Genomic DNA, 16440 nt, shown 5'->3' on the forward strand with positions numbered 1-16440 from the left:
ATCCTGGACACCCCCGCCGCAGTCACATCACTCCCCACCTGAGAGACCTACACTGGCTCCCTGTCAACAAAAGGATAACCTTCAAGCTCCTCATCCATGCACACAAAGCCTTCCACGGCACCGGTCCAGCATACCTCAACAGACGACTCAGCTTCTACATCCCCACCCGCTAGCTCAGCTCTGCCGACCTCACCCTCGCCGCTGTCCCCCGCATCCGAAGAACGACAGCCGGAGGAAGATTCTTCTCCCACCTCGCCGCCAAGACCTGGAACACCTTTCCCACCAACTTCGGCAGACCCAAGACCTACTTGCCTTCAGAAGACTACTCAAGACATGGCTCTTCGATCAGTAGCGGCACCCCCCCCCCTCCGTGCCCTGAGACCCTCATGGGTATGTAGTGCACTCTACAAATGCCCTTATCGATTGATTGATTGATTGATTGATTGATCGCAAGTCAAACGCCAGTCCACGCCCACCGTTATTAAATTTTTTTAACAAAAAAGAAAACACGGGGCGTGGCTAGCGGCCGAGCATGGCGGCTGCCTAAAAGGCGAGCTCTGTAGATAGAGCGGCCTCTCCGACCATCCGAACACACATCCGGCTGCACCAAGGTCTCTACCGGAGGGACCCGACGCCCGGGACCGGGCAGTGACTAAGGCAGTGACTCCGGGCAGGAACGGACAAAGTGGCAAAAAGTTAGACCCGACGGCGAAGACGGCCGGCAGAGTGGCTGAAGACCAGGGGTTGTCCTACTGGTGACGCCGACCGGAAGCGGAGCAGACCTGGGCACAGTACGCCGGAAGCGCCCGGCCTCAAAACACACTGGCAGCGGGGACCCAGAAATCAGCCGGGACTGAGAAGCGGAGTGAACTGACGCACCGGAGACACCAGCGGTGTGAATGCGGTAGTGCCACGGACCATGAAGTGAGCCGGACTGCGGGCTGCGGTGTGAGGAGGTGGAGATTGAGACACGGAGTGGGCTGCCATCTTGCGCCGCTGCGGCTCGCCCCGGGACCCAGCAGCACTGATTGTCCATAGCGGACAGTGAAGACATCTCCCAGTAAGAAAGGTAGCGTTTCCAATAAGAAACCCACGTTGTGGAAATCGGACGCCGGGGGAGGCTCAAATAAGGCGGCCGGGCCCCGCATGCAAATCAAGCATAGCATTGCGGGTCTCGGAGGAATGCACCGACGGGCCGATGCTCAGAGGGAACCCAAATGAGGAAGCCTGCACATAGGCGCCTGGATGCGCAATCAACCAGGGACTACTGGGGAATGGCCCTGAGAGGCAGCGAGTGACTTGTGTAACACGCCGTGGAACAAGGGAGGCCAGATGCCTAAATGAACAGTTCAGCGCCCCGCGGTGGCCGACCAGTGACGAGCTGCGAAGGCACACGGAGCCAAGACGCCCTTGGGGACACGGGTGGTCCCGTGGCGAGCGGCGGACGGTGCAGCCTAACCACCGGCGTAACTGACACCACCAAAGGCTGCAGTCGGCCTGCCCACAAGGGCGTAAACAGGCACTCGTGTACAAGGGCAGGACTACCCTGACGCTGGCTGGTCAAACACACTGAAGCCCACATTAAGGGACATAATGCTCTGGAACGGTGCCTGAGTGACGGATGCTCTACTCAACAGTGAGTGACAACAGCCCAACGCGCCAGAAACACTAGCAGCCCAGAGAGACCCCCTCACTGTTGGAGCGGGAAGTGCAGCTAGCACGGGACGCTGCTGCTGGGGCGATTATAAGTGGCGTACTCTGCCAGCATAAACCTGCCAGTGCTCAGGTGCCCAAAGCACAGGTAACCAATACCGAGTTGATGGTGAGGTGGATTGCTGTCCTGAGGTAAAAAGCACCACGCTGCAGTATACCCCCCGCTGACCGAATGAATAGCCAGTGCTAAGTGACAGTGGATGCTGTGAAGCAGCCCCGGACAGCACCCCGAATCAGTAGCGAGGTAACCAAGTGCTTCTCCCGAATTCTGCTCCGCGCCATCGTGTAAAGGGCCAGACGCAGAACGAACAAAGCAAGACGCAGAGACGGCAACCATGGCGGGCAGGGGCGGGAAAGGTGGCACCACGCAGACCAGGATTGATAAGTTCGCCTGCGATACGGGAGCATCATCCCTGACGGACAGGAGGACTCCGGCTGGCAAATCGGCAGACGGCGCAGGCGGGAAGAAAGCGACACTAGACGATGTCATGAAGGCCCTGACGCAGGTTCAAGCAACGGTAGGCACGATATCCACCGAAATTACACTCATCAGGGCGGACTTCCACAAAATGTCAGAGAAGGTGAGCTCCATGGAGGTGGTTACGAAATCACTGGTGGAGGACGTCTCAGAGCTACAAGTAGCGATGGAGAAGATGTCGGCGGAGAATAAGGTGTTGCGTGAAAGGCTGGATGACCAGGAAGGGCGCTCCAGGAGAAACAACATACGGATCCTAGGGGTTCCAGAATCTGAAGGAACCAGAGCAATGGACCTTTATGTGGAAGAGCTGATAAAGAAAGAACTCCAACCCAAGGGCCTGTCTGCTTTCTTCTCCGTTGAAAGAGCCCATCGAGTCCCGGGGGGACAACCCAAGCCTGGAGCAGCCCCGTGACCAATTCTGGCCAGACTATTCAACTTTCGGGATATGGATGCCATCCTACAGGCGGCGCGAGTGTCTCCGCCGGTCAAAATCCAAAACTCCACGCTGGCCTTTTTCCCGGACTATACGGTGGAGGTGGCCCGTCGGAGGAGAACGTTCTTGGATGTAAAGAAGGAACTCAGGAAGCGTGAAATTCCGTACTCGATGCTGTTCCGGGCCAGGTTGCGTATAATAGCGGACAACAAAACTTGGTTCTTTGACACTCCTGAAATAGCCAGAGACTGGCTGGACGGATGGAGACCGGCCTCTCAGCCACGCCGGTCTAACAGAACACACAAGAATCAGGGTGCAGAGAGTCACCAAAGTTCGCAAGCTTCAGGACACGAATTAAGAGAACGATCGCCGGTGAGGGAAAGTGCAGACGAGGATGCCGCCGAGGAACAGTAACTGCCTGGTGAATAAGACTGTTACAAGAATTCAGCAGAATGCCTGACGAACTGCCATAGGATACCGGGCTGAGGGCATCCGGAGAGAGTAAGAGAGGCCGCCATCTCCGGAGAGTCCTTCGCCCTAGCGAGCAAGTATAATTTGTGTGGGGAATGGGTTGAGCACTCCGCTTAGTTGGGGGGACGGGCAGTTCCGAGTCCGTATAGCTGGAGGGCAGGGAGAGAGGGAGTTGGGGGGGATTGTTATTAAAGTTACTTGCATGTTTGACTCAGGGAAGGGGAGCAGGGTGTGATCAGTGTTTGACTCGAAAAGATTTGATAGGGCATGCACGCAGCGGCAACGGGACCGATGTACGAATGGCGCGACAGGGTACACACATGGCGCTCATGGATCGCGCACCACAGGATGGTAATGGAACACAACACTCGGGATGGACCGGTAGGTGGGGGATCTGACCGGGGGATAATAGCACCTCTACACCTGATGTCCTGGAATGTGCGGGGATTGGGTGACAAGATTAAGCGGGGGTTGGTACTGCAGGGTATTAGGAGACTGGGTCCCGCATTGGTTCTGTTACAGGAAACACACTTGGTGGGTACAGCTAGCCAGGCGCTGGATAGGCGAGGGTACCATATGATTGTGCACTCAGACGTCTTCTCGGGATCGCGGGGGACGGGCATACTACTAAAAAAGTCATCTCGGTTCATACTACAATCCACTAAAACGGATGATCAGGGCCGCTTTGCAGCAGCGCATGGACAATGGGAAGGGAAACCACTGACTCTAGTATCAGTATATATTCCGCCAGCGCTCCACGCAGCCGCCCTTCCCGACTTGGGGAAATTCCTACTGGAACTCCCGGAAGGGGACCTTATAATAGGAGGAGACTTTAATGCAGTGGTACATAACGCACAGGACAGGTTTCCGCTCCGCACGCAAAACCCAGGTCCCTCCCGATTCAGCGATTTCCTAGTAGCGCAGGGTCTAGTGGACTTGTGGAGACAGTTTCATCCCGAGGACATGCAGTACACGTACTACTCGGCCGTCCATGATAGGCTGTCCCGTATCGATTATTTTCTAGCTCTGGGAGGCGGTCTCCTCACCGTAAGTGACGTGCAGATTAAACCCAGAGGCATCTCAGATCACTCACCGATAACGCTAACGTTGTCCTGCTCGGAAATAGCTCAAAAGCGAATCTACCCGATCTTCCCCGGTTACCTCAAGGTATCGCACATACGAAGGGATCTGAAAAAGGCTACTCGATATTTTTTCACGGAAAATACGACCTCGGTAACGTCACCGTCGGTCTTGTGGGAAGCCTACAAGACGGTCTTGCGAGGGCAGGCAATAACGTCCATAGCGGGGTATAAACGCACTCAGAGGGAGGAACTGATAAGGCTCGAACTTGAGCTTGATAAAGCAAACTTAGCCCATATGGCGGACCCAACCGAAAATACACTGCATACACTACAGCTCTGTCAGCGACTTCACGGTGACCATCTTCGTCGTAAGTAGATTGAGAGCATCACAGCGACAACGCATTGAGTCTATGATATTGGTGATAAGGCTAGTAAACTCCTGGCCTGGTTGGATAGGAAAAAGGGGGGTGCCACACATATACTACAGTTGAGAGGCTCTGACTGGGAAATATATGCGCGCCCATCGGTAATAATTGCAGCCTTAGCTGACCACTTTCAGAACGTCTATACTCCTGAGGTGACCGTGACGTCTGGGGAGGCGGTAGTGGCGCTCCATGGGGTGCCAACACAGACCCTGCCGCAAGAGGCTACGGAAGAGCTTGACGCTGATCTGTCCATGGAAGAGATTCAGTTAGCTATTGCAGCATTAAATTCCGGTAAAGCCATGGTACCTAATGGAATCCCAGTAGAGTGGTATAAGGCTATGCCTGAGGCGTTGAGCATGCCCTTATTAAACATGTATAATGAGAGCCTGAAATGGGGGGTTCTACCCCTTGACCAACGAGTAGCAACAATTGTGGCAATCCCAAAACCAGGTAAGCCGCCGACTGAGTGCACATCTTATCGTCCTATCTCCCTCCTTAATGCGGAAGCCAAGATTTTGGCGAAGCTGTTGGCCAATAGGCTGATGCCTCATCTCCCCCGACTGATCCACCCGGACCAGTCGGGTTTCATGCCTCACAGAAGTACGGCACTCAATCTCCGTAGATTACATGGAGTGTTGGCATGAGCCCCATCTCTGACAGAACCGGCGGCTATCCTGCCGTTAGATGCCAGGATGGCGTTTGACATGGTGGAATGGCAGTATCTTTTTGCAGTCTTGGTCCATATGGGCTTCGGCCCCAAGTTTATCTCATGGATTCGGCTGCTATACGCTGATCCGGTGGCACACGTGACAGCGAATGGCCATATCTCCCGAGACTTCTCCTTAGCTAGGGGAACACGACAAGGGTGCCCACTTTCACCGTTGCTGTTTGCTTTGGTCCTGGAGCCACTGGCTGTGGTACTTAGAACATCCCAGCTGCTGAGAGGGATAGAGTGGGGGGACAACTGGGAAGACAGAGTCTCCCTATATGCGGATGATATGTTGATTTACATGTCAGACCCTGAAGGGGGCGTCCCGGTGTTGTTAGCGCTGTGTAATCGACACGGTCGCGCTTCAGGATACAAGATTAACTGGACGAAGTCGGTAATATACGTGCTTAAAGGCCCCTCCCCGAGCCTACCTGCCGACTGCCCATTGACAGTGGCGGACGACACATTCAAGTATTTGGGGATACACGTCACTCGCGATGACAAGGTCTTTTATGACCTAAATTTACTCCCGCCGCTCGCCCGGCTTCAGGCAGACGCGAGACACTGGAAGGCGCTCCCGCTGACGCTGCTGGGAAGGGCGGCCCTGTTCAAGATGATGGCGTTGCCTCAATTCCTCTATGTGTTAGAAAATACACCGATGTTAGTACCGCCCTCATATTTCCGCAAAGTGACATCGGTCGTAACTGAACTTTTATGGGGGGACCGCCCGGCTCGAGTGGCACACATAAAACTGATCAGAGACTGGTACAGTGGAGGGATAGCCCTGCCAAACATACAGCTGTATTACTGGGCGGCTCACCTCAAGGTTATCAACCAATGGTTGCATGCCCCGCAGGACGACCCGGCCTATCTCGCGGATAGAGCACAGTTGGGCACACACAGTCTATTGGCCCCACTATATAACAAGGGCATAGTACCGAAGCTTAGGGGACCCACTGGACACACGGTGGCGATATGGCATAAAGCCCAAACGAAACTGAAATGGGGGGTGTCATAACTAAGCTTACGCCTCTATGGGACACTAAGGCCTTGGGACAATTAAGACATAGCAAAGGGTTCACACGGTGGGACAACATCGGCATCTCAACAGTGGGAGACATGTGGACGAAAGAGGGAGTAATCCCCTTTGAGCAACTACAACAATAGTATGGCCTGGGCGTCAACGAGACTTACCGATATATCCAAATAAGACACGCACTGATGACAGAGATTGAGGCGGGCACGGAGGTCCCTGAATCCTCCCCGCTGGAAGATCGCCTGCTTACGGAATACATGCAGGCTAGCGCCACCTCCCTAACGTATCGGAAACTACTGAATAATCTGCCGGACCCCTTACGAAAACTGAAGGATACATAGGAGAGTGAGATAGCGGAGATGGACGAGACAGACTGGAACGCTGCGATGGCCTCCCCAAGGGAAGCCGGCATCTCAGCGCGATTTCGGCTGGTGCAGTTTAAGATATTGCACAGGGTGTATTACACGAGGACCGCACTGCACAAATTCCGCTGGGCTGATCATCCATATTGTCTCAGGGGCTGTGGAGGGGAAGGTACACTGCGGCATACACTTTGGGAATGCCCGATAATTTCTGAGTATTGGCGGCAAATAATGCGTACGATTTCACAAACTCTAGAAGTCTCAGTTACACCAGATTCACGAGTCTGCCTATTAAATGTATGGGGGCCTAATGATCTGACGCGCCAGGGACAGCAATGGGCCATTATAGGCTTTATGGTGGCCAAGCGAGATATAGCACAGAAATGGGGGGCGGCAGAGGTCCCGACCCTGGCACAGTGGTGTAGGAATATGGATATGTTACTGGTGATGGAGCGGGCAGTATATAAGCAAAGGGCTAATCCCCGAAAATGGAATAAGGTATGGCTGCCGTGGAATAGCTATCGGGGGGATCTGTGTGAACCACTACCAGAAGGAGACTCGGACACCTTGGAAGACGAGCAAGATGTGGATTAGGAGCTGCGCTGAGGGGTACCAACTAGGGTAGAATAGTGCCGCGAAGAGTGACCTGAAGTTAAACTGACCTTTGGGGACCCTGGGCAGAGGGAAGTCTGGGAGCGCTAGGCAAGGAGTATTGTGGCCAAGATTAGATAATGGCGTAATATGAGACAAGTTGCATATGTAATCTATCGAGTCATAAGTTGTGTTAGGTTTAAAAAAATATAAAAGTAAGACAAACGCTAATTCCTTCAATCAATATTGTCATATTATGGTACAGGTTTAATAATTTACTGCTGCACTGTAATTCATCAGGCAAAAAGATACGTTATTTCTTCACAAGTCGTGATTGAGTAGCAGCCGGCCTCCGGGTTGTAGGCAAATGCTGTGTACATTGTATAGAAGTAAATAAAGTCTTATAAAAAATAAAATTAAAAAAAAACACACCCAATTGCAACTAGATACATAACTATACCTACAAAAACAACAGCAGTAACTAAAGACATAATTGCCAAACGTGAAACTGAACAACAACTATATAAAACCATACAGACCAGGCAGTACACTATTAGACTCACGGTTGCTCCCATAAACTCTTTTGAGTGTGATACAATCTGAAACATGTGGGCACACACTGCATAGGATTAAAAGGAAAATCGGCACAGTGCATACAACTCTCCTTCGCATACCTTTTCACAAGCAGACTCTACATCTCTTACAGGGATTGTTTTTTTGGGGTGTGGGAGGAATTAAATGAGGGAAGTGGTGATCTTTCAATCTAGCCACATCCTCCACCACTCCAACTCTAGGAACACTTGCCTGTTCCACAACAACAAGGCTGCCTATCACAGACTCCTGAAATTGAACAAAAGTCATCTTTGATGCAGGAGAACACTCCTTGAACACAACAAAAGCATTGAAAGTTCCTAAATTGAAGAGATGGATGGTCAACTTCTTATACAAAATGTAAGCCTTACGAACAGCAGTGTAAGGCTACAACCTCTGATCTACTCTCTCGACACCACTCATGTGATTATTGTAGTCTACAATGCACACAGGTTTGCGCACTTCAGCAACCTGACCCCAAACAGTCACAGGTGAAGTACTCTCATCATGAATGGTAGTCAGCATGTACATATCCCTCCTGTCCACAAATCTCACAGCTAGCAGTTCTTCACTACGCAAGGCACTGCACTGTCCCTTCTGAAGCTTTTTGCAAACAAGCTCTTTTGTGTGACCTTTACAGTTAGAGCGGTTTGTGCCACAAGTAAAAGTGTCCACTTTGAAAAATTCCTTAAACAATTGCACAGCAGTGTAGAAGTTATCAAGGTACAAATGGCGGCCTCTGTTAAACAGTCCTCTAGCAAGATCCCATACAATTTTCTCTGAAACTTCAAAAGTGGACGAACAGCCAGGGGGGTAAATAGTGGAATCCCTACCAGTGTACACCCGGAAATTATAGACATATCCTATCCTACTCTCAGACAACATATACATCTTAATTCCATAAGGTGCCCTCTTGCTAGGACTGTACTGCCTAAAAACCAAAAGGCCCTTGAACAGGACCAAAGACTCATCAACAGCTATTTCTTTCCCTGGAGTATAGATCTTTGAAAAATGATCTACAAAATGTTCAAGAACAGGCCAAATCTTAAAAATACTGTCACAGTCAGAGTGATCTTGTGGCAATGCCAAAGCATTATCAACAAAATGCAGCATCCGAAGCAAAAGTAAATGCAGATCATGACTCATATTTGCAGGAAATATGGCTGTTGCCATCGAGGGACTGGTAGACCAATATGGAGCCATGGTCGGCTTCCTTAGCAAGCCCATCAAAAAAGTCAAACCCAAAAACGTCATCTCATCCAGATTTGTGGGAGTCCAACGGGTAGCTCTAGAGCGAGGTCTGTCTGGCACTGTTGTCCCTCAAAAACTGTTAAACATACAAATTAGTCTGCTCAATAATCTCAGCCAAAAATAAATCATCCAATAACAACTGAAAAAACTGTATAGGCAAAAATAATTCACTCTACACCCTGTCTCCCCACTAAAGGCAGGCTACACCATGTTTGGATCAACCCAGAGTCCAGCACTTCCATTAGGGAGCCCTGCAGCCTCAGGATGCAAGACCAATGTCTCTTGCTGCACCATTGGAACATCAGAGTCCTCCTCTAAAACAGGCACTTCATCTGTACTGAAAGTAGCTTCATCTGCACTGAGAGTAGCTTCATCATAAGATGATTCCTCTTGGACAGAAAACTCACTGCCACAATCGTGCACTCCCTCCTCTCCCTCAGACGCACTGTCAGTCTCATAATCCTGCTGAGAGGAAGATTCAAAAAGCATACCATCCACCTGCTGAGCAGTAATTCTATGGCTAGCTATGATGCTTACTAATAAAGGTAACTTGTCTAAAAAAATCAACAACAATAAATGCTTTGTAAAATAAGTAATAAACTAATTATGGGTTTATCACAAAGCCCTATATACTTCAACACTATACCACTCACTTGTCAGAAGCAGCTAGACTCACCGCCACCTACTCTGCACGGACACAGTAAGGACCAACAGTATCCCACTAAAAATTCAAATTAAAAAAATGACACATAAGACAATGGAAAACACATCGCAAAGAATTTCATGCTCAAAACACTAACTAAATATGATGTTATTATGACACCCCTTACAAAAAAATCATTCATGCATGAGATTAATACTCATTTGGAGTAAACACAACAAAAAATGTTTTTCTTACCAAAAAAATGCAACTTACCAAAACTGCAGATCAACCACTGCCGAAAACGCAAACAAGAATCAAAAGCTTTGCACTAGAATAAAAAGGAGAAATAAAACATTACAATCACATATGCAAATAATGCACTAGTCCACACACTATCCACCATCCAAGTAAAGATGGGCCTGAGAAGCATAAGGCTAATCTACCTTCACAGGGAGCAGTAATAACCAAAAAGTTCACCCTCATAAAGGGGGACCAACCTTTGCTCAAGGGTACACTCCCCAACACCAACATTTAAAAAGCCCTTGTGTCTAGTAGCTTATGCCCCCTAGGGGACAGAAGGGCCTGAAAATATATGGCTGATCTGCCACCAAAGGGGGAAGAAACTGCCACATAAATCACCCTATAAGGGGTGCGACCCTTGCCCAAGGGGCCTCTACCAAAAACTCTAAAATAATCTGGTGGCCTAATGGTCATACAATACAAATAATTGTTTATTTGGGTCGATCTGGGAAGAAACGGCCCAAATAAAGGCTCCCCAAAGGGACGCAACCCTTGCCTAAGGGGCCACTCCCCAATAACATATTGTTCCCCCAAGGGGAGGGACCCTTGCCCAAGGGCCGCTCCCCAACAACATTAAAACCCACGCCTGGTATCTAATGGCTTCTGCTCCCTTGGGGGTAGATGGGCCTAGAATAACAAGGCCAATCTGCCCCCAAGAGGGGCAGAAATGGCCCAAATAAATATTTCCCTAAGGGGAGTGGCCCTTGCCTAAGGGGCCGCTTCCCAAAAACATATTGCTCCTGCAAGGGGAGCGATCCTTGCCACAGGGGCCGCTCCCCAACAACACAAACAATCCCTGGTGTCTAATTGCTTGTGCCTCCCTTGGGGGCAGATGAGCCTAGAATAACCAGGGGGTAGAAACGGCCAAAATAACTGATTCTCAAAGGAGAGCGGCCCTTGCCTAACGGGCCGCTAACCAAAAATGTTTTTTAAAAAACAAAATAATCCCTGGTGGCCTAGTGGCTTTTTCATTTAAAAACGATGTGCCCCCCCACCAAGGGGGGGCAGACCCTTCTAAAAAAATTACTCCCCCCAAGGCATAACCCTTGCCCAAGGGGCCGCTCCCGAAAACAAAGGCCCTTTAAAAAAAATCCCTTGTAGCCTAATAGGCTCAGATTCTAATTTTCATTTTTTTAAAGATGGATCTGCCCTCCCCACAAAGGGGGCAGATATCTTAAAAATTGCACCCCCAAGGGGCCACTCCTATACTCAGGGTGTGTTTTTTCAGCAACAATTCATGGTTGTTCTTTTTCTTTCTCTTAATCTGTCTCTTGGCGCCGGGAAACCCATTGCGGGTAGCTGCGCCTTACAAGTTTAAATTAAAAAAAGAAAAAACACAAAGGTCCTCTAAAAAACAAATAACAATAATCCCTGGTGGCCTAGTGGCCTTAAATGTATTTATTTATTTTGTTTAACGATCTGTCCCGCCCGAGGGGGGGTAGACCCATCTCCAAAAATTACATCCCAAGGGGAGTGACCCTTGCCCAAGGAGCCACTCCCCAAAACTCAGGCCATTTAATTAAAAAAATGGCAAATGGCATTCCTGGTGCACAATCGTGCCCCATCTGTGATCGAGCACCAGGAATGTTTAAAAAGACATCGGAGGAAAGGAAAACCCTTTCCTTTCCGCTGATGCCTTTTTAACACCCCCTCCTCCTCCACCCTCCTCGAGGAGAAACTTACCTCCTTTTCTCCGGATGCACTGGAAGCAAATGGCTTCCAGTGGAGAAGTGTGGCTCAGGGGTTAGAGGCAGCAGACCCGGAAGCTGAGATCGGTCCTGGACCAGGGTTCAATTCCCCGCCTCGGCGGGTCTTGGGCTAAAAATTCCACGGACTCGATAATTCTCGCCCCGGTGCCTCCTCGACTCACGGGTTCACACTCTGCGACTCTGGGCAATAGCTTGCTTAATCTCCACAACGGCCCCTCGCGGCGGGATGCCTGACTTTCACCTTGTGGATACCCTGCTATCTCACAGGGGAATACCAGGAAGGGTTCCCTAAGCAAGCGCCGGGACACCCATTGCGGGTAGCTGTGCGCTATATAAGCTCAACTACATATACATACATACAGTGCATCCGGTATCCTCTAATGATGAGGCACGCTGACGTCATTAGATGATGTGGAGGAGGGGTGGGGGCAGAGGAAGGGCTTCCCCTGCCTTCCCCGGTGGGGGCAGCTGAAAGGGCGGCCCACAGGGGAGTGCCAGCGCTTCTCCCGTGGGTGGGTGCTAGGACGGCCGGGAGCCGTCCCATGCACACGCCCACTGTGACCTTGGACGGCTCCCGGCCATCCCACGCATGGAACTGATGAAACTAGAAAGCCCCAAGGACATTGGAAACCTAAAAATTTTCAGTTGCCTTCAGGCAGTTGACCTGTGAATGACATGGAGCCAACTCAAAGTCGATGCTATCGACCCACACATGTAGACTAATTAACTCCATATTGCATATGACAATGGAGATAGTGATGTCTTCAATGATGTAAATCAAGAAGTCCTCAGTGATGTCATCAATGATATCATTTAACGTGTCATGAGTGACATAATATGGGAGGCTATAAGCAGTGCATGGTGGGGGCGCATGCTACAGTTACCTCAATTTGTCATAGTTTTAATATTCTTCTTACGCAGCATAACTGTACCATCACTTTGATCTTTGTTTTTTCAGTGAATTTCTTGGGTTTTTTGGAAGTGAAGCAAGATATTACTAATATATCAAATAACAATGTCACTTTCACCTTTCATTATTTTCATAGAATTTCTATTTTGTTTTATGTAAGGAAGATCTTATTTCAATACCTAACTATAACGTCACTTTAAACTTTGGTTTCTGGTGAATTTCTGTTTTTTTTTTTAACATATTCACCCAACTCCGTCACTGAGCCTGTTTGATAGTGTGCAGGAGGGCATTGGACACAGGGCCTGGTCAGTGACCAGGCTCTGTGCCCAGCCCCCTGCTGGCAGCCAACTCCCTCATGGCATTCAAGCAAACACAGGGTTGGGTGCAAAGGCTTGGCCCCCTTACCCTCCACTCCCTAAGCTTCCAGACCACAATAGACTCCCAAACATGCTTTGCAGACTCTTCTCTTTCTACCACATCCAACTAACAGACGCAAATGCCACCACCCCCATTAACATCTCACATCGTCCCTTTAATAATCCACTTCAATAAATCTATCCTTATTTAAAACAATAGAGAAAATGCATCCCATCTCAAGTGCACAAACTTAATACAACGACCAACAAGCACATACTACTAAACAACTACCAATTTACCTCTAAGCTTCTAGCGTGCTATTCACCTCCATGTGCTTTAATGCTTTGTTAGAGGTAGGAATCGCTATATAAGAACAATTTACAATTACCAAAGAATCTCTTCAGTACATGGTCTTAGCAACATATATCCGGTAGGGATGTAACCGATTAGGGCGCTGCATCCTGACAACTTAAAATAGATTGTTACAAGTCAAGCATCTCTTGCTGTCCATTGCGATACACCATTGGAGTTAGAGGTAGAATAGTGGGCTACTTGCTGTAGTCGTTAGCTGCATTTTACCAAAGGAGGTCATTTGGCAACTCTTTTCCGAAATCTTATTGTTGTATTTTAATGTCATTGTCTTGGAACGCTAAAAACTAATACAAATAAATCTACTTCATGAGCAGGGGAGAGAGTAGGACAGTTGAAACATGTATGCTATGAGGCGCATTCTAAGAAATACAAACTGGCTGTGTTTGAATACAGCACACTTGTATCTATGTTTAACTGTCATTTAGAGTATACATTAAAAACTCTCAGCACTTATGAATGTGTAACATAGTAATTTTCTACACATAAGTCTTCTGGATTGTTAATGTTAATATCCGTCCACTAAAGAATGAATAATGATGCTAATATGGTCCCGCAGAAGAAATATAACTCTAAAGTTAATTTTGGTTTTGGGGAGCGCTACCTAAGACCGCAGATTTTTGATCTAGTAGATGGTAAAACTGATATTTAGACCGAGGTGATGGGACAATGTGACGTCCCCAGTTGTTTAATCATTGATTAAATTAGGTGGTACATGGTTTCTTAGCAAAATCGATGCTGAAAGCTGGGTACCCCCCACACACAACCTTATTCCAAAATGGGGCTCAAGTTGCCACCCCCAATTTCAAACACAGCCAGATTGATAGCTTCGTTACAACGTTGGCCTTACAGACTGGTTGCTTTGGTGATATCACAATCCACACAACGGATTTCATGTTAAATAGCAGCACACTGCGTAGTACAAAGTTACACAGCAAAATACTAAAAATGTAGTACAAGGTGTGTGTGCATGCTCAGTACGTTCCAGTTGCTTCTGTTGGGTGGAGTCACAATTGTGTCTCTACTAATTACCATGCCCTATTGGATAGATTCTCAAAGTAACTTGGCCTCTAATTCTGGAGGAGCCTGTCTCCCACTGTTCAGTCTTACTTAAAGAGATGCTTTTTGTGTGCCCACATCTGGCGTGCTCTATCCGGCAGTAAGAGCTAGCAAGTTTCCAGCACAGACACTGCATATAGTCTTACACCTCTGTGATACCATATATTGCATTACAGCATACTATGGAATGGTCAGAAGGATGTTAAAGTATGGTCACAAGTGAGAGTTTAAAACGGCAAAAAGTTATCTCCTGTAGACTGTTTGAGTGGCCGTACGAGAGAAGAATTATAACCTTTTGACAAGAAATATTGGCAGGTTGCGTCCCAAGCAGAAGGAAGATGGCACGTTCATGCTGGATAAGGTCCCGCTAGGAATTATGCCATCTAAATTGCTGCTCAGTCCCCAAAGCGCATCTCATAGATTGTAAGGCAGGAAGCTCGGATAGAACATTTTTTGATGGAAAGGGGACCAGTGTGTCAAAAAGTAGAGAATATAGACAAGACAGCCACTTTTAGAAAGGAGGTAGGGGGAAGGTGGCATACAGCCTTATGTGTAAGTGAAAACAGAACAGTGTTTTAACATGCAGTACTTTCAATAAAATGATTGCCATTATTATGACATACAGACACTGTTTGGAGTTTAAAATGACCATTACGACACTTTTCCTGTGGTTAGGATACTTAACCATTAGCTCAAAAACACAACTTGCATGTGTGCTCACAGCCAGAAAAAACATATTCAGTCATGTCTAATTGCTAAACTATTACATAATTAAACTGATCATGTGTCCTACAATGTATGCATTCTTACAAATAGTGGCAAATATAGGACTATTTCCACTGGGATCCCAAGGTCAAGATAATCAGCTACTTCCTCACCATGCACGCACTTACGCTCTCTCGATTGACAGGAGAGTTTTCCACCTAACAGTGACAGGCTAAACCCTTACCAATTCAATAACGTAAACCTGCAGGCCGCTGATGTCTTAATTGATCTGCAAGCTCAGTTTTTTCATGAGGAAATTAAAATAGGCTGACTGTGTTTCAGGCACCACCATGTGCAACGTGCAAAGCTCTAGAGAAAGGCACAATGAACAGAAAATGTGCATTATGGTTTCGATCCCCTGTGCAACTTGCGAGGCGCCGCAAGGCAAGATAACACGGCACAGCTTTTATCCACGAGGACTCCCCGCGGCAGTCTCGGTAGAAGGGCTAATGACAGATGTTTCCATTAAATCTGACCTACCGCTTAATTTAGCTGTATCCCGAGAATGTCTTTGTTTTGTACTTTATGTGCAGGAGAAAATGGAGTCAACGTGCAACAAACGAGGCAATCCTCTCAAACACAAGGTCAATTCTTTTTAAACTGATGCGCTCAATATTATTTGTATGGTTCGTTCTTCCAACTCCCTTGTACTCCCTCCTTCGTAGCCGATGTTTACCGAGACGAAGTAAGCTCGGCGTGCTGGTGAATCCCTGAGCGCCAGGCACGTCTGAGGGAAAGCGAGCCCAACCTACCACAGGAAATCAATAGCCTTCTGCGACCAACGTCAACCGGAAGCTTCCTCGGCAGCACTAAAGATCCTCGAAAAGTGAAAATTATGAAATACTCGGAATTCTGTGACCAACACAAAAAGAAAGCTAACACGTTCGTCACTGAGATGCTGTTAACCACGGTATAGAAATAAACGTCCAATTAGTTCTACATGGCTTCCGTTTATTGTGTAATATCACAAGGCTTAAAATATAGAAATAGCACATACGTGCCAGAGAGCAGTGAAATTGTGGATGAAGGCGCAAGGAGGGCGATTTTCAAGAGTGTCGCAGCCTACCTCAACCAATACGATAAATTGCACACCTCACTGCACGGCACACAGGCACATTGTTTAATTCCATGTATGTATTATGCTATATGGTGTTTGTATGGGCAAAGTCAGCCAAAGTCATAGTCT

The 16440-nt window shown here is 48.3% G+C and overlaps 1 long non-coding RNA gene across 1 annotated transcript in view; it reads right to left on the reverse strand.

Annotated features, from left to right (window-relative positions):
* LOC144770199 (uncharacterized) overlaps positions 1–15916 on the reverse strand; it is a 29700-nt gene extending 13784 nt beyond the window's left edge. Inside the window, exons 1-3 of the long non-coding RNA XR_013598826.1 lie at positions 15735–15916; positions 10059–10113; positions 9796–9863 (exon numbers count right to left, since the gene is read on the reverse strand). This is a non-coding gene — a long non-coding RNA (uncharacterized LOC144770199). The remainder of the gene's footprint in view (positions 1–9795; positions 9864–10058; positions 10114–15734) is intronic.
* Positions 15917–16440: the final 524 nt, after the last annotated feature.

This window comes from Lissotriton helveticus, chromosome 1_1, assembly GCF_964261635.1.
Source record: "Lissotriton helveticus chromosome 1_1, aLisHel1.1, whole genome shotgun sequence".
Classification (NCBI taxonomy): domain Eukaryota; kingdom Metazoa; phylum Chordata; class Amphibia; order Caudata; family Salamandridae; genus Lissotriton; species Lissotriton helveticus.